The following is a 27,636-nucleotide window of genomic DNA, read 5'->3' on the forward strand; positions in this document are numbered from 1 at the left end:
GTGGTATGAGGTCCCCATGTCTCTCTGCTCACTTCTCTCTTTTATATCTCAATAGAGTTTGGCTTAAGACGCTATCTAATCTTGTAGACCTCATCATTATAACTGCTACTAATCCATCTTATTACATCATAGCAATAGGATTTACAACACCATAGGGAAATCACATCAGAAGATAAAATGGTAGACAATCATACAAGGGAATAATGACCTAGCCAAATGGACAGCTATTTTTGGGAGGACACAATTCAGTCCATGACTGTCCTGTAGAGTCACTATGATTTGGAATTGACTATGGCAATGAGTTTATTATTATTGTTATTACCGATATGCATATTGATGGCTAATGGAATTTAAGACTAATAGGATTTATACCAACAGAGTTTATTTTAATTCAGGAGATCCCAGGTTAGCAATGTAAAGGTGGAATCATAAGCTAATAGATTTCTCTAAATGAAATATTGTGTCCAAAAATATAAGGTTTGCAAACATTAGATTTGTTTTACAAAGTCTGTATTGCTTAACCCATGATTACAAGTTTGAATTCAGCTGGCTCCAGACGCATCCTTTCCACCACAACATTTCCCATGCTATGTTCCTTGCAAAAGAAAATTTTATGGCTAAATTTGGAGACATGGCTTCCCTTATTTGGAGATTCACAAGGCCCATTAGTATTTTTAAAGTTCTGAAAAGTCTTCCAGTAAGAAACCTGAACCAGCATTTCCCAAACTTATTTGACCATGGAACCCTTTTGACCATAGCATCTATTAATATTCTTCAGGTCTAATGCACTATAACACCTCAAGTTCATGAGGTTTGGAGTTCCCTGTGTTCAAATCCCACTCTGTGACCGTGGGTAAATTCTTAACTCTGTAAGCCTCAATGTTCTCATTTGTAAAAAGGGACAATAATATTTATTTCATAAACCAAAACCAAATGATTCTGACTCATGGCGACCCCGGGTGTTACACAGTGAGTGGGTTCAAACCGCCAACCTTTAGGTTAGTAGTCAAGTGTACACCATTTGTACCACCTAGGGACTGCCCTACTTATCTCATTGTTGTCATGTGTCCTCAAGTCACTTCCGACTCATAGCAATCCCATATGACACAATAGAACTTCCCTATAGGGTTTCCTTGGAAACCCTGATGGCCTAATGGTTAAGAGCTACTGCTGCTAACCAAAAGGTTGGCAGTTGAGATCCACCAGCTGTTCCTTGGAAACCCTATGGGGGAGTTCTACTCTGTCCTGTAGGGTCGCTATGAGTCAGAATCAACTCGATGGCAACAGGTTTGGTTTTTTGGTTTTAATCTTTATGGGAGCAGATCACCACATTTTGTGTCCCGAGGAGCAGCTGATGAGTTCAAACCCTAACCTTTTAGTTAGGAGCTGAGCGCTTAACCATTGCACTACCAGGGCTCCTTCATTTATCTCATAACCCATTGCCATTGAGTTGATTCTGATTCACAGTGACCCTAAAGGACCGAATAGGTCTGCTCTGTAGGGTTTCCAAGGCTCTAATCTTTATGAAAGCAGACTGCCACATCTTTCTGCCATGAAGCGGCTGGTGGGTTCAGACCACCAACCTTTTGGTTAACAGCCAAGCATTTAATCATTGCACCACCAGGGCTCTTATTTATCTCATACGTTTGCAGAATGAGATGATACATGTTTTAAGTACATGTTGTTAAATTAGATACCGTACGTAATAGCATGATAGCACATTGAAAGATATGTTAAACTCTGATTTAGAGCTTGTGGGAGCAGAGGGTGAGTTGGAAGCACTTGTAGGCCCCTCTGTGGTTGACTCCTGGCACTTGTGTGACAGTGAAGACACATGTCTGGCCTCTTTGTGATCACTTTTCCTCTTCTTAGGAGTTGTTGTTGTTAGGTGCCATCAAGTTGATTTTCAACTCATCGGGACCCCATTTGACAGAGTAGAACTGCCCCATAGGGTTTTCAGATTGTCCCAGATTTTTCTCTTGTGGAGCTACTGGGTGAGTTCAAATCACCAACCTTTATGCTAGCAGCTGATTGCAAACTGTTTATTCCAACTATGCTCCTTCAGTCAAGACTGTTGTCATTAGGTGCTGTTGAGTCGATTTCAACTCATAGCGACCCTGTAGAACAGAGTACAACTGCCCCATAGGGTTTCCAAGGAGTGACTGGTGGATTTGAACTGCCGACCTTTTGGTTAGCAGCTAAGCTCTTAACCATTGTGCCATCAGGGCTCCATACTTAGGGTCACCAGTTCACATGTGTGCAGGGGCCAGGTAGGGTCCCAGTGTGAAGATTATGGGGAAGTTGGTAGAGTATTGCCAGCCTCATGGGGGGGGGGCACAGCTGTTGACTTGTGGAAGTGCCAGTCCACTGTCACCACATCTTCCACTTTTTAAGAAATGAGTTAGAAATCCAAGTGGTGTAAAATTTCCTGATCTTTAAATGTAGACAGATTCTTCTGATTAAAACACCAAAACAATCATACTGTTTGGCCCAGGAGCTGTCAGTTTTGTAACCTCTGCATTAAAAGCAAACTTCTAGATGTCTCCACCGATGAGATCTTGGAGGTTACTTTCTCCCTCCCCTGCCGTGTCGCCCACCTTTCAGCTTTGCCCTGACACCTGCTGTTTCCCCAGCTAAGAGCAAAGGAAATCCGTCTTTTGTATTAAGCTAATGGTCCCCCTTTGTTCTGCCAACTGGGTCTCTGTCACTATCACAGCACCCTCTTTCCTCTAAGTATGCCTGCTCTCTTAGTCACTGATGGCCCAGAAGGTACCAGGCTCTATGTAGGGTTTTTTGCCTATAATTCCTTGTAAGGATCCCTTTACCTAATCCCTGCATCAGGAGTTAGGTAACTCAGGTAACTGAGTCAGGTCTCTGGCCAAGGTCTGTCTGGACCTAAAGGCCACACCTGCCCTGATCACCATACTCCGCTGCCCTTCTCCATGTTCACAGGTGGGCGTGGGTTGCCAGCTCCTCAGGGACCTTTTCTGAAATTTAATCATCTATCTGATTACACCTTTCTTGAGGGTCTTTGACCCTCCTTGTCCTGTCCCTGTTGAGACTGGTGCGTCTCTCAACCCTCTGAGCAGATGTGTCGTCTGGTTTAGCTTTATGAAATGATCACTGTGCCTGTACCAGTGCCCAGGAACTGGAGCCAGGACGCCTGGGTTCCAGTCCCAGATCTGCAGCTTCCCAACTGCAGTCCTGGGCAAGTTCCTTCACTTCTCTGGACCTCCGTTTCCTCACCTATAAAACCAGGATAGTAAAAGTAGGTATCTCATAGGTTAGTACGAGGAGTTGATGCAAAGCAAAGAGTCTGGCACACAGCAGGAGCTCTATAAATGCTAACGATCGTTAGTAATGGGATTGGGGTTATTAGCCTGGCAGGAGCACCATTTGTGCTTATAGTGGAATATGCTCAGAAAACAAGTTTGTCTTTGGCAGTAATCTTCTCTAGAATAATAGAAGAAGCATCTGTCATTTTGAAAACAGCCAGAACACTGCACCTTTGCTGGGCAGTCTTGGGTTTTTAGAGCACTTGAGGGGTGAATTCATGTTCCCTGCAGATGTGCCCGGCTGCAGCAGTCCACCACCTTGATTCCTCGGGTGTTAGATGAAGCACATGGGAACAGGCCAGACCTGGGAATGCTGGAATTGGGTGTGCGTAACCAACAAAATATTTTATGAAAGTAGATGCTGAGTATGTGCTCTCTTGGTAAATCACTGGTTGGAAGTACCTATTTTATTTTTCTCCATTTTATATATCACATAGACTTTTGTGCATAGATGTGGAACAAATTTGCCAAATTGAATATTCCATACATATAAAATAAGCTAGTACCTCTCAGTGGTTAGAAGCACAGACCTTGATGCCAGCCAGACAGGGCTCATGTCCCAGCCCTACCCCTGAAGAACTATGGGACTTGGAGTAAGTCACTTGTGTTCTGTAAGGTTCCATTTTTCCAGCCATAAACTGGCAGATAGTAATACTTACTTCCTAGGGTGGTTTTGAAGATGAAATGTCAGAATGTATGTAAGGTGCTCAGCTCAGTGCTGGCACATTGTAAGTGCTCAATAAATATTAGCTGATATGTAAAGTTGACAGCAGTATGAATTTGGGTCTCAGTTGTGGCACAAGTGATAGTGAAGGGCAATGTCTTCGTTAGCCATGTGACCTTCTCCAGAGAGAGATCAGCATAATGCATTAGGTTGGAGCCGTGGTTTCCGACACTGTGTGCATCAGAATCCCAGGTGGAGCTTTTAGGACAGACCAAGGTCAACCCTGTCCCCAGGTTCAGTTGATTAGTGGCTCAGGCACCCAGACAGTGGGTTGAGAACCTCTGAGCTAGAGCACAGTGACCCATGGCTAATGAGATCATGGTCAGTCTCTGCCTTTGGCAGTCCCCTTGACTGTGTTCCTGTCTGCACCTTAGTGTGGGCTAGCATGAAGACACGCCATTGGTCAATAAAGGACAAGCTCAGAGCGCAAGTATTCACACACTTCCCTCCCACCTCTCGGAAGATTATTCCCAGTATATAATCGATGCACATACGGGTTTGGGTAAGAGATGGGACCAATACACCTTTTCCGTTCATTGTTTACCCCTAAACTCCACACACATAGAACCTGTTCCCATAGATTTTATGAGTCAGGAGAAATATAGCCTTGTAAAAATTGTGCTGAGCTTGTCAACACTTTGATTTTCTTGGGAGAAAAAAAAAAAGATTTTGCTTTCCTTTTCCACACAGCCTATCATATGTTATGCGCCTTTTTAGACCTTTCTCTTTCACTACATTGGAAGCCCCTGTTGAAGAATACGTATGTTCTATGCATTTTTAATTTCCCAACAGCTAACTCATTGCCTTGCGCATTGAAGGCATAGAGTAAAATTCCTGGTGAATTGGGTTAACCATGACAAATCACTAACCAGTCATCAAGAAAAGCTGTGCAAATTTATTCTACGGTGTTTAAGTTTTCTAATCAATAACAAAAAAAAAAGGTATAAGAATAAATACGATTGCCACATTACACTTTTTAAAATAAGCCCAGACTCTGTTTAGAAAACGTGTGGGAATGGGCGAGGGAACACTTTGGTATTGATGCCATTTAACCTCAAATAGAGAAAACTTCATCCTTTCACCTGTTTTGACAAAACTAGAGCTTGGGAAAATCATACCATCCTTAAATGAAGCTAAGCTATCTAAAACTCGTGCTGAGGGGCCCAAGCAGCAATAGGAAGGAGGGTAAACACATGAACTGAAAGATCTAGACTGGGTCATCAGTTCCTTGTGTTTGAGAGTTGATTGAATATGAAAAATAATCTTATATTATCTCTATGAGTTACATCAACCAATCTGAGCTACCAGTCTGTTAAGTATTGTGGGGAAGACCACAAAAACATAAGACGTTAATTCGGCTGTAATGAAGGTTGCTTCCAGACTCAGCTCTTTCTCATGAGATGCAATACTGTGGCCTGCTGGTCAATTCTGCTTGAAAGTCCTGCTTGTGTTCCAAAGTCCACATACTAAACCTGAGCTCAGCAGCCTGAGCCCTTAACCATTGTGCCACCAGGGCTGCATACTAAACACAGTACAACTGTTTCTCAACATGTTAGAGCTGGAAGGAACCTCAGATACGATCCCCTGGGTTTTGCTGATACAACGTTTTTGTTCTAGCGATTTCTTCTTTCCGCTGCCCTCATGAAGCAATTGGTAATACTTGCTCTTTGAGTTCCCTTAGCACTGTGATTGTACCTCTTTTTTAAGTTAATCTAGCCAACATTTAAATTAAATACTTAAATTCATCTAACCCATACCTGCCTCGCCTACCCGATTGTAAACTTCTTGAGAAAAAGAGAAGTTTGCTGATCTTAATGTCTCTTGTGTACTTTTCAGGTTTCTTTGCCGATTGTGTTCAATAAATATTTGATGAATGAACGAATGAATGAAAAAAAGAAAGAGAAATATGGACAAAGATGAATTAATCTGTGCCAAAGTGTGCTTTGCAGACAATACATTTTATAGAATTTGTATTTTCATACCTCTTCTGTAGCCCTTCTAGAATATGCCACTTTCGCTTTGATTGACTCAAACCTTGAAGAGAGTCAAAACCTTTGCTGTCACTTGTAATACTTTAAAGCAGTTGAAATCTGTGGTGAGAAATAGTAGGAAAATTCACCAACCTCTTGGCTCTCAGATAGACTTAGCCTGCAGACCAAACTCCCTCTTTGTTTATCGATTTATCTAGTGCCTTTACTTTAGCCACTCACCTGAAGGGATCCCATATTTCAGCCACCCACAACCAATACTCAGGAAGAATGGCGGAAGAGAGCAGACCCCATCTCAGCTGATATGTCCTCCATTGTGTCTGCCCTCATTTCCTTTCAGCAAGGAAGTTCTTCCCCTTCATAGCATGCACAGCCCTCCTTCCTGCTGTGTCAGGCCCCAAAGCAAGAGCCACCCAGGAGGGAGGACCCAGCAGGTGCCTGGGCCTTGTCAAGGTAACAGCTGATAGCTTGAAGGGGTCATCCATCATTCTCACCCACATGGCCACTTAGCTCCCAGCCCTGCTCACACCCCTCCCACCCCTGCCAGAGGCCCTCTCTCCCTTTAGCCTGCCTCTGCCTTATCTCCTTGTCACAATCAGGAAAAGGGCCAGCCAGCCCAAGCCTTCTGAGCAGTGACAAGGTTCTGGTTCATTAGCAGTAGACAACATGCCAGGGAGTGGTGTGCAGATGGACCCACCTGACAGGTAGAGCAGGTGATTCAGCTCCAGGAAGCTCACTCTGTGCCGCTGCTCTTGGAAGGCTTGCTGCTGCGGCATCTCCTCGTGGGAGCCACACTCTGCCCGCCCCACCCTCTACCAACACCCCCAACACAGGGGAGCCCCGCGGCCCCTCATCCACGGGTAAGGTGATACAGGCGAGAAACGCTAGAGAACACACTGCAGACCTGAGGTGAGGGCTCGAGTTCGTCCCTTTATCCCTACCGCTTTCAGCCTCCCCCCAAATAAATAAATATGAGGAATTTAGAACCATGAAAACTCAGCCAAGAAGAAATTCCAATGTATCTGGTATGTCAAATCCCTGCTCCTCTCCCTCAGCAGGAACAAAGACTGCATGCATATCACCTATCAAGCGGGCATAGCAGCGAGGTACTGCCAGCCATTCTGAGTCTTCGGGTTATTTGGGGAGGAAATTCCTGAAAAACAGCTAATAGGAAAATGTTTGATTCCATTTTATTCAGGCTCAGACTAAATGTCTTATGACACTGCAGGGCTGGGAGAAGCCCTGGGGACAGGGAGTGCCTGAAGGGCCCGGTGCTGAGGAGGAAAGGGCTATGTTCTCTGACTTGGTGCCATTTATCATACGCAATTAATGGTGGCCCCTCAGGGCAGCAGGCGACTGGGCACACAGTCCCTCGGCCCCTGGCCAGGACCCTTGAGAGGGGTGTCATTGCCACATGGCAGATGTAAGTGACATTCTTCCCACCCACCCCCCCACAGTCCGCTCCCATCGAGTGGAAACCTTACTCCCTCATGCTGACTCCCAAGTCCCTCTCTTGCTTGAGTTTGTTGTGACACCACTGTATTTTATCTGAGGAAGGAACAGGGAGAAACCAGAAGGACCAAGGGTCTGGAGTCTGTTCCTTTATGGGGAGGGGAGGCTTCAGGGATGTGCTTGGGAAGTGTTTAGAGTTGTAAGAGGAGATGGAGTTGGTGCTTTTGCACTTCCCCTAAATGAGCGGCATTTGTGCTTGAAGCAGCTTGGTTACTCCCCGAGCCACTCCTCACCACCCTCTTTTCTTTGTTTAGATTTATGTTGTGATTTCTTTATTCCGGATCTTATCTGTGTCGTTTATTAAAATCTGCTGGGATGGAGACCTCAGAGTCTGCCTGGTGGATCTTTTTCTCTCCTTTTTTTTTTTTTAGGTGTATCACTCAGGGGCCAGCCGGGAGACAGAAAGCACACCAGCTGTTTTGTTTTTTGTAAGCTCAGAGGATTCCATGTCAGGTAACTGAAGAGGCAGCGGGAGAACACTAAGATATGCCAAGGCAGTGACTGTAGGAAGCAGCTGCCCTTGTCAGGCCGAGGGAACAAAGAAGAGGTTGGAACTAAAAGCCTGGTAGAGGGTCCCTCAGAGCTAAGAACCAGACCTCTGAAGAGGGTGGATTGGGGCTCAGTGAAGCGACCTGTGGGGCTGAGGCCCGCCTCTAAGGAGATTGTGCGGGGGTTGGGGTGGCTGTGCAATGAGGCAGCTCCTGCAGGTATTGGAAAAACTGCAGCCTGGTTTGGCTGCTGCTCCCCTACAGGCTGCCACTGCTGGACTGCAGAGCTGGTGCTGCTGGTAGCTCTGGGAGGAGGCAGGAAGGAGCCAGACCCTTCAACTTCTTTCTAGAGCCATTGGCAGAGCCTGGTAGGGAGGTACTGGCTGAGCTGTAGTTACAGAGCGCCAGCCCAGCACTGTGCAGCAGAGTGGGGGAAGGAAGGTGGGCTGGAGCTGATAGGCAGTAGCTTCCTACCTGGCACACAAGGTGAATGTCTTGGTCAGCCTTAGAAGCAGGTCCTTCCTCCCATAGCACTCTGAGCTTCCAGCATCCACTTCTTGTTTCCTCTGTCCACACATACGTGACCTTTCAGCTCTCCACAACAAGAGTCCAGAAGATCCGGTGCTTTTCCAAGTTTTCAGTTTGTTGTCCCTTCATCCCCCTTCCACCTTGATGTATATAGCTCAGGGGGAAATGGTGTCTCATCCCTGCTTCCCAGTCCTCTGCTCTTTACAGCAGGTCTCCCTCCTGCCAGCGTTTCTCTGATGGCTCTTCTGTTTTCCTGCTCCCCTGCCCCGAGAACCAGCTTCCCTGGTAGGATAACCAGTCAAGACTGGTGAAATCACCTCTCGTAAAAGAGAGTCAAAAGCCTTCCTAATTCAGTTCTTCAAAAGTTGGCTATTTCCAATGTGTGCCAGGTGCCATGGTTAGCACAAAGCTTCAGGAGAACATGTAATCCCTGCCCTTAAAACATGTTTAATCAGGCAAAGTGAACAGATATGTAAACTCACCCCTAGATTACATACCACAGTGGTAAGCGCTGCCACATAAGCAGGCAGTAGCTGGATCTGGATTCACTCATGGCTCTACCATGTAAGAGCAAGAAATAAATTAGTAAACATGTATGTATTTACTATTTGGAGTCCCCTGGTGATGCAGATGGTTAATATGCTCGGCTGCTAACCGAGAGGTTGGAGGTTCGAGGCAGGTTGGCTTGTATAACCAATGGAACCCAAAATTTGGGTTGCACTTTATTTTTTAATTTAAAATTTAGCAAGGACAAACCCCACTAATAATCTTTATCAGGTTTCCCTCTGCATAACTTGCTTAAGGAAGCCCTGGTGGTGTAGTGGCTAAGTGCTACAGCTGCGACCCAAAAGGTCGGCAGTTCAAATCCACGTTTGTTGAAACTCTATGGGGCACTTCTACTCTGTCCTATAGGGTCACTATGAGTCGGAATTGACTCAACGGCAATGGGTTTGGTTTTTTTTTTTCTTCATTTTTTAATCTGGTTAAACCCAGCATTTCCCAGATGTACTTGACAAAGGCCCAAGATTTTCAAGGCCCTCAGAATATGTGGAGTAATTTTGATTGGACAACAGCTTGTGAAATCCTAAGCATCTAATTTTGCAGATGAGAAGAGTCAGGCCTAGAGAGCTCGTAGTTTGTCCCAAGTCAGACATCAGTGAGAAGCAGGGCGAGGTCTAGAACGGCTGCCTCCCTACAGTGAGCTCTCAGGATGGCAGCATCTTCTGTAGAAAGTTCACAGTTTGCTGTCTTTCTGTTCTTGTCAGGTTCAGCAGATGGCCAAAACCTTTTTTATTCTCTTAAATAAAAATAAAAACCTTAAAAAAAAGTATAACTTTAACTAATAGTATGGTATTCATCTTGTTTATTAACGCGTTTTTATCCTTAAAATAATAGCTACATTGTTTTTCAGAATGAAGTAACTCTTAATTTATGTATTTTTTTATATGTAATTGTGGTAAAATATATATAGCAAAATATGTGCCATTTTAATTGTTTTGAAGTGAACAATTGAGCGACGTTAATCACATTCACCATGCTGTCTAACCATCCCACTATCGATTTCCAAAACTTTGTCATCACCCCAAATAGAAACTCCGTTCCCTGAAAGCAGTACCTCCCCGTCCTCCCCTGTCACCAGCCCTTGGTAACCGTCTACTTCCTGTCTTCATGCATTTACCTATTCTAGATATTTCATATAAGTGGGTTCATATAATATTTGTCCTTCTGTGTAGCTAAAAAGTTTTAATATGCACCCCATGTTTTATTACTTTAATGAGCCTACTTTATGAGGCTTTTACAGACTGGGTGGAAGGTGTGGTGTCCTCTGGGAAAGGCGGGTTCTTCTGATGATGGAGCAGAGGATTTTAGCTGGTGTTTACAGCGGCGGCTGAGCTTGCTGCCATTCCCCCAGGGAATCTTCCCTCACTACCAGCTGCACAGGTGCACCTCCAGTGTCCTGTGGTCGTCTTGCCCTGGAGGCTGTGAGCGCTGTGGGGGCAGAGGCCATGTCTGAGTAGCTGGAGCCACTGGAGAGGCCAGCATGGGCAAGCCATGTAGTAGGTACCTGGGGGACATGCTTTGAATTGTTCTGGTTATGTGTAGGTTATTCTGGAAACTCTCACCTGAGCTCAGGAGAGAGGGTGTCTCTCTGTCAGAAACCCACATACATGTCCCACTGACTTTAACTAAGCCTTACATTTGCCCTTCGTGGCCTTGTTCGGATAAGTTTTGACTTAATGCAAAAGAAAATACGTCTTTACATTTTTCCCCAATGTCAGGAACTCATCATTTTGTTTGTTGAAGCAGAATCTAATATAAACAGTTGGAATTTTATTTTAAATATAGAAAAAACAATTTATTTTTGAAACATGGATGCATGAACTGTAGCCAGTGTTTCCTCCCACTATACAATCTCTCTATGTAATGACTAAGCATTAATACTCATTTTCCTTTGATTTTATTTTTAATCTAATATTTCATATTTAGAAAATATGTTTAAATTATAATATCCTCTCATCCCATCCCCCTACCTCACCTTCTCTTCCCAGAGCAGCTATGGTGTTTTCATTTGAAAACTTAGGTGGTCACATCTAGCTTTTTGTTCTCTCTACGTTTCTACCATATAACTGAGAGTTAGACCATTTTCTAGAACTATCAAATCAATAATTGTCTTCAGAAGTAATTAACTTAGCCTAACCCACCTCCCCTGGGTATTTCTGTCACCCAGTGGGATTGAGAACAAAGTTTTAGACTTAGACACAGGGTGGGGGCTTGCTCATAGGGATCTTTTCCTGAGGAGCAATGGAAACATTAATTCTTTGGCATGATGGAGGCCAGGAAGAAATATTAAAACATGTAGTATCAAGGAATCTGGTTTAGAAAGACCAGTAGCTGGGATTGTAGAACAAGAGGATGGAGAGAGGCAGAAAGGAAGATGCTCCAATCAATGGAGTCCACTCTATAAGAGGCTTTCCATCAGTTCTGAAGTGTGAGCATTACTCCAAAGTTAAAAGCCGTTGGAAAGTCTTGAGTCCTTTAGAATTGCCCTACAACGTAGAGGTTAAACTGAAAACTTGGGGGGTTCACAGACCTAGTTTCTGTAATGTAGTCTTTTCTAGCAAGGGCCTTCATTTGCTTTAACTGAGGCAAATGGAAGGGAAACATCTCTCTCCTAGTGAACATGATCAACTAGGGAAAATCACAAACATGAAAATGACATGTGGCTCATAACATAGTGACATTACCAGGCCATAAATACGTAGACAAGAATGCCAGCGAAGATTTAAAAGATTGAGCAAACTCTTTTACAAATACTTTACCTCTGAAAAGAAAAAATGTAGTGCAGAATTAATGCTAGCTCTAGAAAAGCTAACTTTTTTAAAGACCTTCATTTCTTTGATCAATAATTTTATTCATTTATTTTTTTATAACATTATTGAGCTCTAATTCACATACCATACAATTCACCTACTTAAAGTGTATAATTCAGTGTTCTAGTATATTCACAGGGTTTTGTCATTATCACCACAATCAGTTTTAGAACATTTTCATCACCCCTAAAAGATACTTATTTTTAATATTTGTGTTGTGTGTAAAATATTCTGCCAGATGCTGGAACACAGTGGAAGGGAGGTCTGGGCCCCAGGCTCCCAGCTCCTTTGCAATCCCTTTGTTAGCTTGAAGCACATACATTATTTCATTTGAACAAAGGTTTCCAAGACTTGCTCTTTTTCTGTGTTTTAAAGTTGAAAACATTATATTTGGGCAGGGATCCTTGCTGTGGATTCCTGGAGGTCCCATGGAGAATGTGGGGCCACCTTGTGTGTTGGGCACTCTGTACGCTTACCCTGCGCAGCTGGAGAGCACAGAGTTTATCTTTTCTTCATTTTCCTTTTTAATGCATTGTGGTATATGATTTGTTTTAAGTAAAGAATTATAGAGCTTTAAAGTAGATTTGAGAAGATTAAAAAAGACTTGAAATTTTGTTTCTGCCTTTAAGGAATTTGTTAGATATTTGGGATCACAATTAATTGAAATACTAGGTTGCCAAAATGATTATTCCAGACTATTTCTCTATGGAAAAACTTTGTTCTCTGTGACTCTTTAGACAGAACTGAAATTCCATCAAAAATTAAGAACACTCATATGATGGAAAACTTCCTTAAAATTTAGGAGAATGTTTAGAACTTAGTGGGGCTCACGTGGTTTCTCGGTGAAGTAACAGAACAAATGTTTGCAGAGCAGAAATTGTGTCCACCTCTGACCAACACAGTGTTCTCCTGTCACGTGATGAAATGAAATTAAGTAAGAATAACAGCAAAATGTTAGAACAAAGTGAGAACTTCTGTAAATATGCAAGGCCACATGAAATCAAGAATTAGAACAACAGGAATTCATAATGTACGAAACCTGATAGGCATTTTTTTTATTACACAATGAATGTATGGAACTAAAGTAAAGGCTATTAAACATTTGGATGAAAAGCAAAGTAATTAATAGTGTGTCCTATTTTCATAGGAAAAAACTGATTTTTAAGTTAATTTAGATAAGTGCACAATCACATGGGCACAGACTGCCAATGCTTATAAAGATAATTAATAGAAAAGATAAATGAATCATGTGAAAAGGGAATGTCATGAAAGACCTCATAGGGATAAATGTTAGGTTTGATGTTTGTCTTAGGCTGGGTTCTCTAGAGAAGCAAAACTAGTGAAGCACATATATATAAAACCTATTACTGTCTAGCTGATTCTGATTCATAGTGACCCTATAGGACAGAATAGAACTGTCCCATTGGGTTTCCAAGGAGCAGCTGGTGGATTCAAACTGCCGACTTTTTGGTTAGCTGCCAAGTTCTTAACTACTGCACCACCAGGTTTCCAGGGCTATCTATCTATCTATATATATATATATATATATATATATATATATATATATATACACACACATAAAAGAGAGCGAGATTTATCTCAAGGAAATGGCTCATGCACTTGTAGAGGCTGGCAAATCCCAAGTTCATGGGTCAGGTATCAGGCTGGAGGCTTCTCCTGACTCACATAGCTGCGGGGGCTGACAAACCCAAGATTGGAAGGTCAGATGGCAGACTGCTGGCACACAGTCTGCGGAGGCTGACGAATCCAAGATCGGCAGGCAGTACAGTAGGCCGCTGGCTTGAGTCTCAAGATGATGATGACAAGCCAGATGCAGGATCTGGGGTGAGTAACAGCCAGTGAGCTTTGCCAGTATGTCCATATGTATATTGGATGTAGGCCATATCCCCTGAGGAAACTTCCCTTACAAATGATTGACTGATAACATCAGATCACATCATGGAGGTGATTATGTTATATCACAAAATAGAGGATAATTACATCGTTCCATAACTGCCAGATTGCATCATTATATAACTGCCAAACCACTGAGAATCATGGCCCAGCAAAGTTGACACACAACTGTCACCATCACAGTCCACCTCTAGTCAACTTGGCACCTATACATATCTCCTTAAACCATACACAGTCTCTAAATAAAGACAATTACAAAACTTGGACCTAACATGATACAACTAACATGCATACAATCAAAACATACTAGCCCAATTTACATCTTCCCTTTTATAAATGAAGAAAACAAAAGTATTTGATGCACATATATAAGGAAGGACTATTCATAACAATTACAGTCTTCGTTTCTGCACCTGGTCACGTGTTCATAACTCATATTTAGAACTACCTTCTTCCACCACCCATTCTGTATACCCTTTTCCCTCAGCAGTCACCTCCATTGGTCGTGGTTCTTTGCCTGGTAGGGTGACTCAAACCTTCATTCCTTAAGTGTTTGCCATTAGTAGTCATGTCAGAACTGGGTTGTTGTAGTTTTCCTTTGACACAGGGCATGGTAGTACTAAGAGATCTCCTATATTCCAGATATACTCTTTTTACCTCCATTATGCAACATCAGTCTGGTTTCTTTTTGGTAGCTAGGGTCAGTCACACCAGCCAATATGCTAACTACCTCCTTTGCCTGTTGATCCAGAGGCATGAAGAGCCTGAAGTGGCTGAATGGCAGTCTTAACTTCCAACTCAATGGAATCCATGTTGTGTCTCCATATGGGAACATTCCTCCCTTTGGAACTAAGAGCTCTAGATCCACAGAGCATAAGGTTGTGGGGACAGGAAGCAAAAATTTTGTGAGTAGGTCACCAGAGGTAATAGTGAGACCTGCCACTCCCGTGTCCACCCCTTGATTCCTGGAACTGTGAATCCCGATTGAGGAAAGACGTTGATTGGTTTCCACAGAATGTGTCATAGTATCCTTTGGTGACCATTCCCATGAGATGCAAATATGTTAACTTCTTTGACCCATCCCAAGAGGTCTGTCCACATACCTCTTCCCCATAGCTCTTTGTCACCCATCAGTCAATATACAGTCACAAATCTGGCTATTTCTTCTTCCCAGCAAAGTGAACAACCAGGTGCGCTGCTTGAAGTGCTGCCCATTGGGAGGATTTTACTTCACCACTGTCCTTCAGGAGGTCCCAGAAAAGGGCTGCAGCACTGCCACTGTCCACTTTGGAGTGGTGACTGCATATTGCACAGAACCGTCTGAAACCAGACAGGATTTTTCTCTTTCTCAGTCAACAGATCGTAAGGAACTCCTCATGAGGCCATAGGTGCAGGTTTGGAGATGGAAGGTAATGTGACAGGAGTGGAGATCATGGATATTTGGGCTACTTCCTCATGTGGCTTACTTGTGCCAAGATCGGCAGGCAATACAGCAGGCTACTAGCTCAAGTGCCAAGAACTTGGAGGTCAGATGATGACAAGCCAGACGCAGGATCCGGAGTGAGCAACAGACAGCAAGCTTTGCCAGAACGTCCATGTATTTTGGATACAGGCCACACCCTCAAGGAAACTCCCCTCATCGCATCAGATCACATCATGGAGGTGATTGTATTATATCACAAAATGGAGAATAACGATATCATTACATAACTGCCAAATTATATCATGCTATAACTGCCAAGGAAACCCTGGTGGTGTAGTGGTTAAGTACTACGGCTGCTAACCAAAGGGTAGGCAGTTTGAATCCGCCAGGCACTCCTTGGAAACTCTACGGGGCAGTTCTACTCTGTCCTATAGGGTCGCTATGAGTCGGAATCAACTCAACAGCGCTGGGTTTCGTTTGGGTTTGGTATAACTGCCAAACTACATCATTACATAACTGTCAAACTATATCATTACATAACTGCCAAACTACATCATTACATAACTGCCAAACCACTGTTGACACACAGCCTTAACCATCATAGTGTTATTTATATAATTGATGAGGTAGAATGGACTACTCTGGGAACAATACTAGAAACTAAGCTGTTTTGTATGAGGCTGTAGTTTCAAATGGGAAGCATTAAAGCATAGGGATGAGAAGAGTAAGCCTGGGCTTAGTAGACCTGCATTTGGATCTTGGTTCTGCCAGCTACTGGCTGTCTGACCTTAGGCAAATTACCAAGCCTCAGTTTCTTCATCTACACAATGGGAATAGGAATAAAGCCTATCTCATAGGATTGTGGGAGCCCTGGTGGCGCAGTGGTTAAGAGCTCGGCTGCTAACTGAAAGGTCGACAGTTTGAGGAGCAAGGAGAATAACGAAAACCAGACACAAGGGAAAGATTAGTCCAAAGGACTAATGGACCACAACTACCACAGCCTTCACCAGACTGAGTCCAATACAACTAGATGATGCCTGGCTACCACCACTGACTGCTCTGACAGGGATCACAATAGTGTTCTAGACAGAGCTGGAGAAAAATATAGAACAAAATTCTAACTCACAAAAAAAAGACCAGACTTTCTGGCCTGACAGAGACTGGAGAAACCCCAAGAGTATGGCCCCCAGACACCCGTTTAGCTCAGTAATGAAGTCACTCCTAAGGTTCACCCTTCAGCCAAAGACTGGACAGACCCATAAAACAAATTGAGACTCTTTGGGCACAGCAGCCCGGGGGCAAGGACTAGAAGGCAGGAGGGGACAGGAAAGCTGTTAACACGGAACCCAAGGTTGAGCAGGAGAGTGTTGAAGTGTTGTGGGATTGGTAACCAATGTCACAAAACAGTATATGTACTAAGTGTTTAATGAGAAGCTAGTTTGGTCTGTAAACATTCATCTAAAGTACAATTATAAAAAATAAATCAACAACAACAAAAGGTTGACAGTTCGAATCTACCAGCTGCTCCTTGGAAAACCCCATGGGAAGATTGTGAAGACAGTGAAGGCCCAATGGTAGAATTCTCACCTTCTGTCCAGGAGACCCAGGTTTGATATCTGGCATGTACTTGGTGCACCGCTACCATCCACCTGTCAGTGGAGGCTTGTATGTTGCTATTATCCTGAACAGGTTTCAGCAGAGCTTCTACCCTAAGACAAACTAGGAAGAAAGGACCAACAATCTACTCCCAAAAATCAACCAATGAAAACCCTATGGGTCATATCCCTCCTTTCTGCAGGCAGTCATGGGACAGGCACAGGAAGAGACGGCATCCCGTTCCATTGTGTGTCGAGCCACCATGTGCTGGGGCCAACTAAACAGCAGCTAACAGCAACATAGAATTGTGGTGTACATTAATGACGTGATACCCATAAAGTTCTTAGCACAGACCATGGCACACAGTAAGCACCCACAAATGGTAGCTATTATTATAGTATCATTACAGTAAAAGTCAAGGGGGCATGTGTTCTCGTTCAGAAAGAAAGCAGTGCCCATAGGAGCTGCAAGTAATCCTTTGATTAAATTTGGCCATGGTTCGAAGCTGGCTGAAATCCGCATTGACGGCCTCAGAACTCTGAAGAATTTGGGGAGGAACCAGAGACTTTCCCCTATTTGGTTGTCTTCCTGTAAAAATAATCTTTGAACAGCAACAACGACAAAATAAAATGGCTCAGCCTGAAGGGAACAAGACCAGAGATTGACTTTATAGGCTGACTAGCAGAGAAAAACACACATCGTGGGCGGTGGGTGATGATCTATTATCCTGTCTCAGTAACAATAAAAAAGAGAAGGGAGCTTACGTTAAGAGGAAATTTTTGACGTTTAAAAAAAAAAAAAACTTCATTGAAGTACAGGTACCACGTTCTGGGTTGCGGTATGGGTACTGCGTTATCTTATATCTTAGCGTATATTACCAGCTGAGAGTGTAAGATTCTCTTCCTTGAGAATATTTATGAACAAGTTCAGGGGGATCAAGAATTTTGATTTTTTCTGGAATGGTTAGAAGGCAGCCTTTCATGATTTTAACTCAGGAAGATATGTAGAGATATTTGCATTTTAGGTATGGGAATGAGCCTGGAGGCAGGGGACCAGCAAGGATGATAATATTATCAAACCAAAATTCCACTTTTTAGAACTACCCTCCTTCCCACCCAGTCACTTAGGCAAGCTTGTAATTCATAACCGGATCATGGGCAACAGTCAAACTTGTGTGTCTGTTAAAACCACTTGCTATCAAGTCGATTCTGACTCATGGTGACCCCATGTGTGTCAGAGCAGAACTGTGCTCCACAGGGTTTTCAGTGGCTCATTTTTTGGAAGTAGATTGCTGGCCCTTTCTTCCAAGGCACCCCTAGGTAGACTTGAATCTCCGACCTTTGGGTTAGGAGCCAAGCACATTAAACATTGCACCACCCGTGAACTGCCCCTCAGAACAGAGCTGCAGAATATAAAGCCTCTTAGCTGCAGTCTAAGACTGGCTTTCAGAACCAGGTGTGCCACAGCTCACGTTGTCCAGTTGGCATTGCTTTGTAGGCTGTAAGTAAATGTAAAAGTTATAACCATGCCCCCACTATAATCCCCCCACTACCACAGTACATATCTCTCTATGGAAGAGAAAGGAGCCCTGGTTACAGAGTGGTTAAAGTGCTTGGCTGCTAACCAAAAGGTCAGCAATATGAACCCACCAGCCATTCTGCAGGAGAAAGATATGGCAGTCTGCTTCTGTAAAAATTTACAGCCTTAGAAACGCTATGGGGCAGTTCTGCTGTGTCCTATAGGGTCGCTATGAGTCAGAATCAACTCAGCGGCAGTGAGCTTGGTTTTTTCAGTTTATTTATGGAGAGAAACATCATAAACAAAAACACAAAACTATGATCGAGACTGAAGACACTGCTGGGCTTCTGGATCATAAGCACTGGGATCAGCCAGTGGTTTAGGTCTGGTGGAGTGTGGTGACTAAGACAGCTCTGATAATGTGCTAGGCCAGAGCCTACACTCTGCTTGAAGATAGGGCCGGGGATGGTAGTGTTTCCGTACTCTAGAAATGTGGCCAGTAATCACTGCCGTGAATTGATTCCTATTGTAATAAGTTATTATGAAGCTTTGATCCTAGGAAGAGGTGTGGCCTCCTTATCAAGAACTGAGATAAGCCACCCCTATCTTAGTGTCTGAATGCAATATCAGCATTGGGCAGGAACCCAGACCACCACTACCAACTTGGTTTTGAAGTAGAGGTAGAAGTAGAGGAAGCACAGAAACCTCTAACCAACAGAAGTGATCAGTGAGAGAACATAAACAGTTATCTCCCATACAAGATAATTCTGCACACCCAACTCCCAAACCACATGAAGGCCTCTGACTTAGAGTGTCAGGCAACCAAATCAGCAATCAGAACTGAAATTCACTGGAGATGAAAGTAAAATCAAAAAGCAGTTGAAAAAAAAAAATGCATCATGTCTTCAAAGAAATGGAGGACCAACAACAATTTAAAAATGAAAAGAGAGAAAGATAGAGCAAATTCTGAATAAGGGACAGAAACAGGTAGAAAAAAATGTAAGTGGATATGACAAAGACAGAAATCTTCTAAATGAGTAATAGGGATTCTTTGAAATAAAGAAGCGGAAAAAAATAGATAAGAGGACTTTACCCAGAATGCAGCACAAATCAACAAAAGTAAAAACCTAAAAGAGAGCAGGTAAGAGAAATGGAAGCTACATCAAGAAGCTCCAAAATATGTGTTATTGCAGTTTCAGAAGAGAAGGGAGGAAATGCCGGAGAGGAGTGGCTAGAATTTTTCAGAATTGGAGCAAGACCTGAGCTCTCTGATTGAAAGCACACTCTGAGTACGAGCAGAATAAATATAGATGAATGTGCACCTGACCTAATCACAGTCAAACTACAGAGCCTCAAGAATAAAGATAAAGATCATCAAAACTGCCAGGAAGCAAAGACAGATTACCTGCGAAAAAGCGGCAATCACTGACAGCAGACTTGTCATCATTACTGATACTAGAAAACCATTTTTAGCATTCTGAGGGAAGACAACTGTAAACCTGTAATTTTTTGTTCCACCAAATTATTAAGCGTGAGAGGTTTCAGACTTATAAATACTGAGAGAGCTGCCTCCCACAGACTTTCATTGAAAGAACTATTAAAGGGCATTTATCTGCAAGAACAAATGTGAAAAATAAGGAAGGGTGTCAGGGACTGTGATCTAGCTTACACTTCTTTCTTTTACCCTACTTGCAAGTTAACAAGGCAGCCTGCCACAGATTCAGTAGATGCTGGCAGAATGACACGAGACTCCTGGGTCAGAGACAGAACTAATTGCTCACGGCACAGAGGGCGGCGTTGGTTGTTCTTACTCTCAAATCCGAGAAGGGCCATTGGGGGTCAGGTCAAGGGAATGCTGCATTAGGAGAAACCTCTAATCTTTGGTTGGTTGGTTTTCCCCCAGTCTTTAAGAGGGGTTTTTAGCAAACCTGCCCAGTCTTTACCCCTGAGGAGGACATTATCTTTATTATCTTAGTCAGTAAACAAATCTCTCTGCCCAAGAAAGAATGGCTACATCTCTCCTTCCAAGGCTGTTTGTTATACAAGCTGTCTCAAGATGTGTAGAAATTCCATGGAGAATTGTCTCCCAACAAAGAGACGGAATGCAAGAAAGAAATACAGAATTAATTTTTTTGACTGAAAATTAACTGTTGACCTAAATAACTTCATGTTTTATGTGTGCCATTAAATAAAATTAAGTTTCCTTTCTTGTTTGGAAGCTAAACAGAGACACTAAACTTTAGACTTTGGAACAATTTATTAGGGGAAAAGGAATATTTATTTTTTCTTAAAGGAGTACAATTCATACTTTCTACAATAGAAGAAGGAATAATATTAGAATATTTAAAAACAACAGCAATCCAACAGAAGGCAGTAAAGGAGAAAATTTATGAAAAGAAAAAAAACTGGTTAGGAGAAAGCACAAATGATAAAAAGGTTGAAATGGCAAATGTTTTGTTACATATGTATTTACCACAATTTTTAAAAATTACAAAAATCAGCACAACAAATGTAGATTGATAAAACTGACCTATTAAATGTCAGAGCTATTGGATTTTAAATAAAATTCAGCTTGGTTAAGAAAAACATCTTTAAAACATTATAGAAAAATTGAAATCAAGAGTTTGAAAGAATAGGTACCAAGCAAATGCTAATGAAAGAAAGCTGGTATAACAAATGCTAATTTAAGACTTTGGCCTCAGTAGAGATTAGCAGTGACAATAATGTTAAAAGGAAAATTCTACCAAGGAGATATAACAAACTTAAACTTTTATATGCCTAACCATATAGCTTCAAATTATATGATACAAAACTGATAGAATTATTGGGAGATTTTTTTTTTTTATATAAAATCACAATGATAGTGGGAGATTTTATTATCTTTTTATCAGAAACTGATAGATCAAGAAAATGAAGCAGATAAAATATCAGAAAGGATAAAGATTTGAACAACACAATTGAGTTTAATCTCAGTAATGTTTATAGAATTCAGCACCCAAATAATAGGTAATATACTTTTCAAACACAGAATATTTATAAAAACAAATTTCAACAAGGTTTCAAGAATGAGTATCATAGTGACAATGTTTTCCTACAGTAATGCAATTACATTTGAAATTAACAATAAAAAGCTATTTTTAAAGGCCACAAAAACTCATATATTTGAAAAACTAAAAAAATGCACTTCTAAATAAAGAAAAACCTAGCAATAGAAAATAATAAATATTTAGAACCGGGCAGTGACATACTGCATATTAATAAAGTTTACAGGATGTATCTAAAGAGATATTTGAAGGGATGGTTATAGCCTAAATACTTTTATTTAAATGCATGAAAGCCCCAAAATACAAGAGTTAATCATTCAACTCAAGAAGCTACAAGAATAGAATAAAGCCACTTAAGAAAAAAGGAGATAAAGAAGAGATATTGACTAGGGGAACAAAACAGGAAATGCATCCCATTTTATCTGTGTTCCCCCTTCCATAACTGGACTCTGGCACTTCAGCTCTCACCTGCAGGTTTGCTGATTGAAGTAAGGCTTCTAGAGGGAGGGAGAGGTTGGGGGTGGAGTCTAGATACAGGGAGGTGAGAGCAAAACTTAGTAAGGAATGTTTTAGAGATGTTTTTGTATTTCAAAGAAAGGAAAAAGGAAGGGTAAACAACAAATACCAAATGCATATGACCCGGATGATATGGGAATTGTCCTTTTGGGAACCACGTTGTCGTCGTTAGGTGCCATTGAGTCAGTTCTGACTTAGCAACCCTGTGTACAACAGAAGGAAACACTGCCCAGTCCTGTGCCATACGCACAATCGTATGTCTAAGCCCATTGTTGCAGCCACTGTGTCAGTCCATCTTGTCTAGGGTCTTCCTCTTTTCCCCTGTCACTCTGCTTTACTAAGCATGATTCCCTTCTCCAGGGACTGGCCCTCCTGGTAACATATTCACAGTATGTGAGATGAACTTTCACCATCCTCACATCTAAGAAGCATTTGGCTGTACTTCCAAGATAGATTTGTTCTTCTCGAAATCCGTGGTATATTCAGTGTTCTTTGCCAACACCATAATTAAAATGCTCCAATTTTTCTTCAGTCTTCCCTTTTCATTGTACAGCTTTCACATGCATATGAGGCAATTGAAAAATACCATGGCTTGGGTCAGGCACACCTTAGTCCTCAAAGTGACATCTTTGCTTTTTAATACTTTAAAGAGGTCTTTTGCAGCAGATTTGCCCAATGTAATGTGTCATTTGATTTCTTGAACCATAGTATTTTTTATTTTAAATTCAAACTGTTCTGGAAACTTGGAAAGTATGACCCTGAGCCCATAGTGTGGTCTGTTCAACAAGAGTTGGTTGAGCAGACATTTGTTAGCCAGCAAATCAGACGTGGAGGTAGTCCTGGAGAACAGGATGACAGAGACTGATGCACAAGAAGAGCACTAGATACAGCCGGGTGTCTGGGATCCGGGAATCAATAACTTCACGATGTTTTTCCCACACCAACAGAGAAGGAAACAACTCTTTTGGGAGTTGGAAGTGTCAAGAATTAGTCAAGATCTGTGATTTAAGAAATGGCAAACTAGAAAAAGATGATAGAATCTTAGGAGAAGCCCAACCCAGTAAAATAAGGACATTATTTCAAGACATTTGGACATAGCAGCAGTGCGATAAATACAGGGAAAAAAAGAATTGTTACAAGGACGTTTGGCATCCAGTCTGCATCAAGGAAATGAAGCATGAGTTAGGACCGATCTGCTGCCCTCCTCCACCCCAACCTGTCTTAGTCATCTAGTGCTGCTATAACAGAAATACCACATGTGGATGGCTTTAACAAAGGGAAATTATTCTCTCACAGTCTAGGAGGCTGTAAGTCCAAATTCAGGGTGCCAGCTCCAGGGTAAGGCTTTCTCTTTGTGTCAGCTCTTTGGGGAAGGTCCTTGTCATCAATTTTACTCAGTCAAGGAGCTTCTCAGCACAGGGACCCCAGGTCCAAATGACGCACTATTCTCCTGGCTCTTGTTTCTTCATGGCACGAGGTCCCCATGCCTCTCTTCTGTCTTCTTTTATATACCTCAAAAGAGATTGACTTAAAATACAACCTAATCTTGTAGATTGAGTCCTGCCTCATTAACATAGCTGCCGCTAATCCCACCTCATTAGTATCACAGAGCTAGGATTTACAACACATAGGAAAATCATATCAGGTGGTAAAAATGGTGGCGTGTCATACAATACTGGGAATCATGGCCTAGCCAAGTTAACAGATATTTTGGGGGGATATAATTCAACCCCTAACACGAACCAACACATTTAGCATACAGTGGTCACTCAGTGCATTTGCTGCAGAAATCAAGGTTGATGCTGAAGAAGAGCTTTTCAAAACTAAAATTCTTGATGTGACTGAGACTCCTGACTAGAGTCTGAGCCCAATCCTTTCTTGTCCTAAGCGACTCCGTCTTAGATTTGTAAGTGTCAGTCTCTGTCGTGTAATGCAGCTTGTCATTTCTGCAGGGCTTTCTTTCTGCATACCAAGACCTAGATAAATGTGGCTTTACCCCCCTACTCTGCCAGAGAAAGTGCTTGTGGTTAGACATGGCTGATATTAGAAAGAAATAATTCAACACCTATACAGGTGTTCAAGAGAAGCATTAAACATGTAACCTATGTGGTCAGCTGATTCTCAGAAAATGCCGCCTTCACCCTCCCTCGAAAAATGCTTTTCTAACCTGTGCCTGTGTCCTTATGAAGCCCTGTACTTTTTTCTGATAACCTGGTTGAGCCTAAACCTGAGAAGGACCTAACCTCCCTTAAAACTTAGAATAAACTAATGTTGTGAAGTTATGGCTTTTCTGTATCAAAAACTCTTTTTCCGTCCTTAAGCATTAGGATACTTAGCACTGTCACTTATAATCATCTTAGAACTTTTTGTTTCATATTTAAAGAGTTCTCCACCATAATGCTAAAGTGTCTCAATTTAACATAGACTACAGATGTTCAGGTGCCAGAAAACATGTGGTTTTAGTGGTGGTTGTGGATTGAGTTGTGTCCCCCAAAAATATGTGTGTTAACCTGGCTAGTCCATGATTCTGAGTATTGCGTGATCGTCCACCATTTTGTCATCTGATGTGGTTTTCCTGTGTGTTGTAAATCCTACCTCTATGATATTAATGATGTGGGATTCAAAAAATCCTCAAGGTGGGATTAGCGGCAGTCATATTAATGAGGCAGGACTCAGTCTATCTACAAGATTAGGTTGTGTCTTAAGTCAATCTCTTCTGAGATATAAAAGAGAAAAGCAAGCAGAAAAACATAGGGACCTCCTACCACCAAGAAAGTAGTGCCAGGAGCACAGTGCATCTTTGGACCCAGGGTCCCTGCACTGAGAAGCTCCTAAACCAGGGGAAGATTGATGACAAGAACCTTCCTCCAGAGTCGACTGAGAGAGAAGGCCTTCGCCTGGAGCTAAAGCCCTGCATTCGGACTTTTAGCCTCCTAGACTGTGAGAGAATAAAATTCTGTTTATTGAAGCCATCCACTTGTGGTATTTCTGTTATAGCAGCACTAGATAACTAAGAAAGTGGTCAACCAAGTTTTGCCACCTACAACTTTCTAAATGTTAACAAATCAAATGTTTTAGCTGTATCTTGCAGTTTGCAGTTTTCTTTCTTCACAGATCTTTGTGTTACTATAGCCTTGTTGGATTTCTCCCAGCTCTGTGTCTCTCCGTTTGGCAGAACGCTTGCTTTGTTGTAATAAAACTCTTTGTTTTTCAATTCGAACAGACTCATGGTGTTTACACTATGACAGTCTTAACACTTCTGCTTCTTAAAGGTAAAGTTGAATTCCCTTTCTACTCACTTTTCCCTCCTTCCCCAGAGGTGATCATTATTCTGGAGGCCAAGTATAACTTCCCATATATGCTTTAACAGTTTGCACATATATATCGTTGCTTTATCTGTTTTTAAACTTCATGCAAATATCGTACTGAACACATAGAACTTGCTTTTTGAAAAACTCAGTATTGTATTTTTTAATTTTAGCTGTAATGATATGTGTGTCTCATTTACTGTAACTCTTGTATATTGTTTATGAATAATATAATAACCTAAACCAAAACCAAACCTGTTGCCATTTAGTTGATTCTGACTTATGGCAACCCTATAAGACAGAGCAGAACTGCCCCCATAGAGTTTCCAAGGAGCACTTGGTGGATTCGAACTGCTGACCTTTTGGTTAGCAGCTGTAACACTTAACCACTATGCCACCAGGGTTTCCAAAAGCCAAACCCGTTGCCATGGAGTCGATTCAGACTCATAGCGACCTTATAGACAGGTTAGAACCGCCCCATAGAGTTTCCAAGAGTGTCTAGTGGATTTGAACTGCCAGCTTTTTGGTTAACAGCCGTAGCAGTTAACCACTACGCCACCAGAGTTTCCTCATAATAACGTACTATAATAAAATATATAATATAATACATAAAGTATAACGGTGTGTATGTAGCAGTAATTGGCACTGGGTTCTGGTTCTATGAGGTACATACTACTAATGCCCCAGCTTTCTAACGTGGAAACTGATATACAGAGAGATTTAGCAGTTTGTTTAAGACACCTACCTAGTAAGAAAGATTCATATTCAGAATTACAAATTATTGCCTATTCAGTGTTAATTCATATGTTGTTTGTTGCATCCCTAGGACCGCCAGTGAAATGTTATACAGCAAGGATGATATTGAACATCCTTATCTTCTGTTTTTTAAATAACAGATTTGTTGATTATAATTCATATACCATGTAATTTGTCCATTTAAAGTGTACAGTTCAGTGGTTTTTAATATATGTACAATCACCAACACAGTCAATTTTAGAATAGTTTCTTCACCTCAGAAAGAAACCCTGTACCTTTTGCTCTCACCCTCTTATCTTCCCATCTCTCCCCATCCCTGAGCAACCACTGATCTACTTTTCATCTTTATGGATTTGCCTATTCTGGAAATTTCATATAAATGAAATAATATAATATGTGGTCTTTCATTACCGGCTTGCTTTCGCTTAGGATTATGTTTTCAAAGTTCATCCACATTGTAAGCATGTATTAGTACTTTGTTCCTTTTTGTAACTGAATATTTCATTATATAGGTAATACCACATTTTATTTATCTGTTTGATGGGAATTTGGGTTTTTTCTTCCTTTTAGATATTACAAATAATGCCACTATAAACATTTGTATGCAAGTTTTTGTGTGGACATGTGTTTTTATTTCTCTTGAGTATATACCTAGGAGTGGAATTGCTGAATCTTATGTTTAACCAGACTGTACCATTTTACACTCCAAAGTGGCTGCACCATTTTACATCCCCACCAGCAGCGTACCAGGATTCTGATTTTTCCATATCCTTGCTAACAGTTGTTATTATCAGACTTGTTTATTCTAGCCACGAGTATGAAGTGATATCTCATTGTGGTTTTGATTTGCATTTCTCTCACGAGTAATGTCATTGAGCATCTTTTCATGAGCTTTTGGCTGTTCAGATCCTATCCCCATTTATAATTGGGTTATTTCTTTTTATTGTTGAGTTGTAGAAGTTCTCCATATATTCAAGATATTAATCTTTTATTATGTGTGTGATTTACAAATATTTATCCCCATTCTGTGGGTTGCCTTTTCACTCTCTTGATAGTGTTCTTTGATATACAAAGTTTTTAATTTTGATAAAGCCCACTTATTTTGCCTTTTGTTGCCTTTGCTTTTGGTGTCATATCTAAGAATTCATTGCCAAATCCAAGATCATGCAGATTTACTGTTATGGTTTATTCTAAGAGATTTATAGTGTTAGCTCTTATATTTTAGGTCTTTGATCCACTTTGAGTACTTTTTTTATATGGTATGAGGCAAGGGTACAATTTCATCCTTCTACATTCAGCTATCCAAACGTTCCATCATCACTTGTTCAAAAGACTAATCTTTCCGTATGGACTGATCTTGGCACCTTTGTCAGAAATCAGTTGACTATTCACTTATGGGTTTATTTCTGAACTCTCAATTCTGTTGATTTTTGGCTACCTTATGCCTGCACCACACAGTGTTATTACTGATGCTTTGTAGTAAGTTTTGATTCAGAAAGTGTGAGTCCTCTTAGTTTGTTCATCTTTTTCAGGGTTGCTTTTTGGCTATCCTGGGTTCCTTGCAATTCCATATGAATTTTAGAATCAGATGGTCAATTTCTAGAAAAATCGAACT

At 41.6% G+C, this 27,636-nt stretch overlaps 1 protein-coding gene across 19 annotated transcripts in view; it reads left to right on the top strand.

The window, feature by feature from the left end:
- Nucleotides 1-27,636, top strand: part of FARS2 (phenylalanyl-tRNA synthetase 2, mitochondrial) — a 643,593-nt gene that overhangs the window by 415,650 nt on the left and 200,307 nt on the right. Inside the window, exon 10 of one of the 19 annotated variants that reach the window (XR_010321156.1) lies at nucleotides 1-7,423. This exon is cut by the window's left edge and continues 26,791 nt beyond it. The exons of the other annotated variants lie outside the window; for them this stretch is intronic. The gene's annotated coding sequence lies outside the window, so the exon portion shown is untranslated. Of the gene's footprint in view, nucleotides 7,424-27,636 lie in introns of those variants that run through there. 19 annotated transcript variants of the gene reach the window in all.

The sequence above is a fragment of the Loxodonta africana genome, chromosome 1, assembly GCF_030014295.1.
Source record: "Loxodonta africana isolate mLoxAfr1 chromosome 1, mLoxAfr1.hap2, whole genome shotgun sequence".
NCBI classification, from domain to species: domain Eukaryota; kingdom Metazoa; phylum Chordata; class Mammalia; order Proboscidea; family Elephantidae; genus Loxodonta; species Loxodonta africana.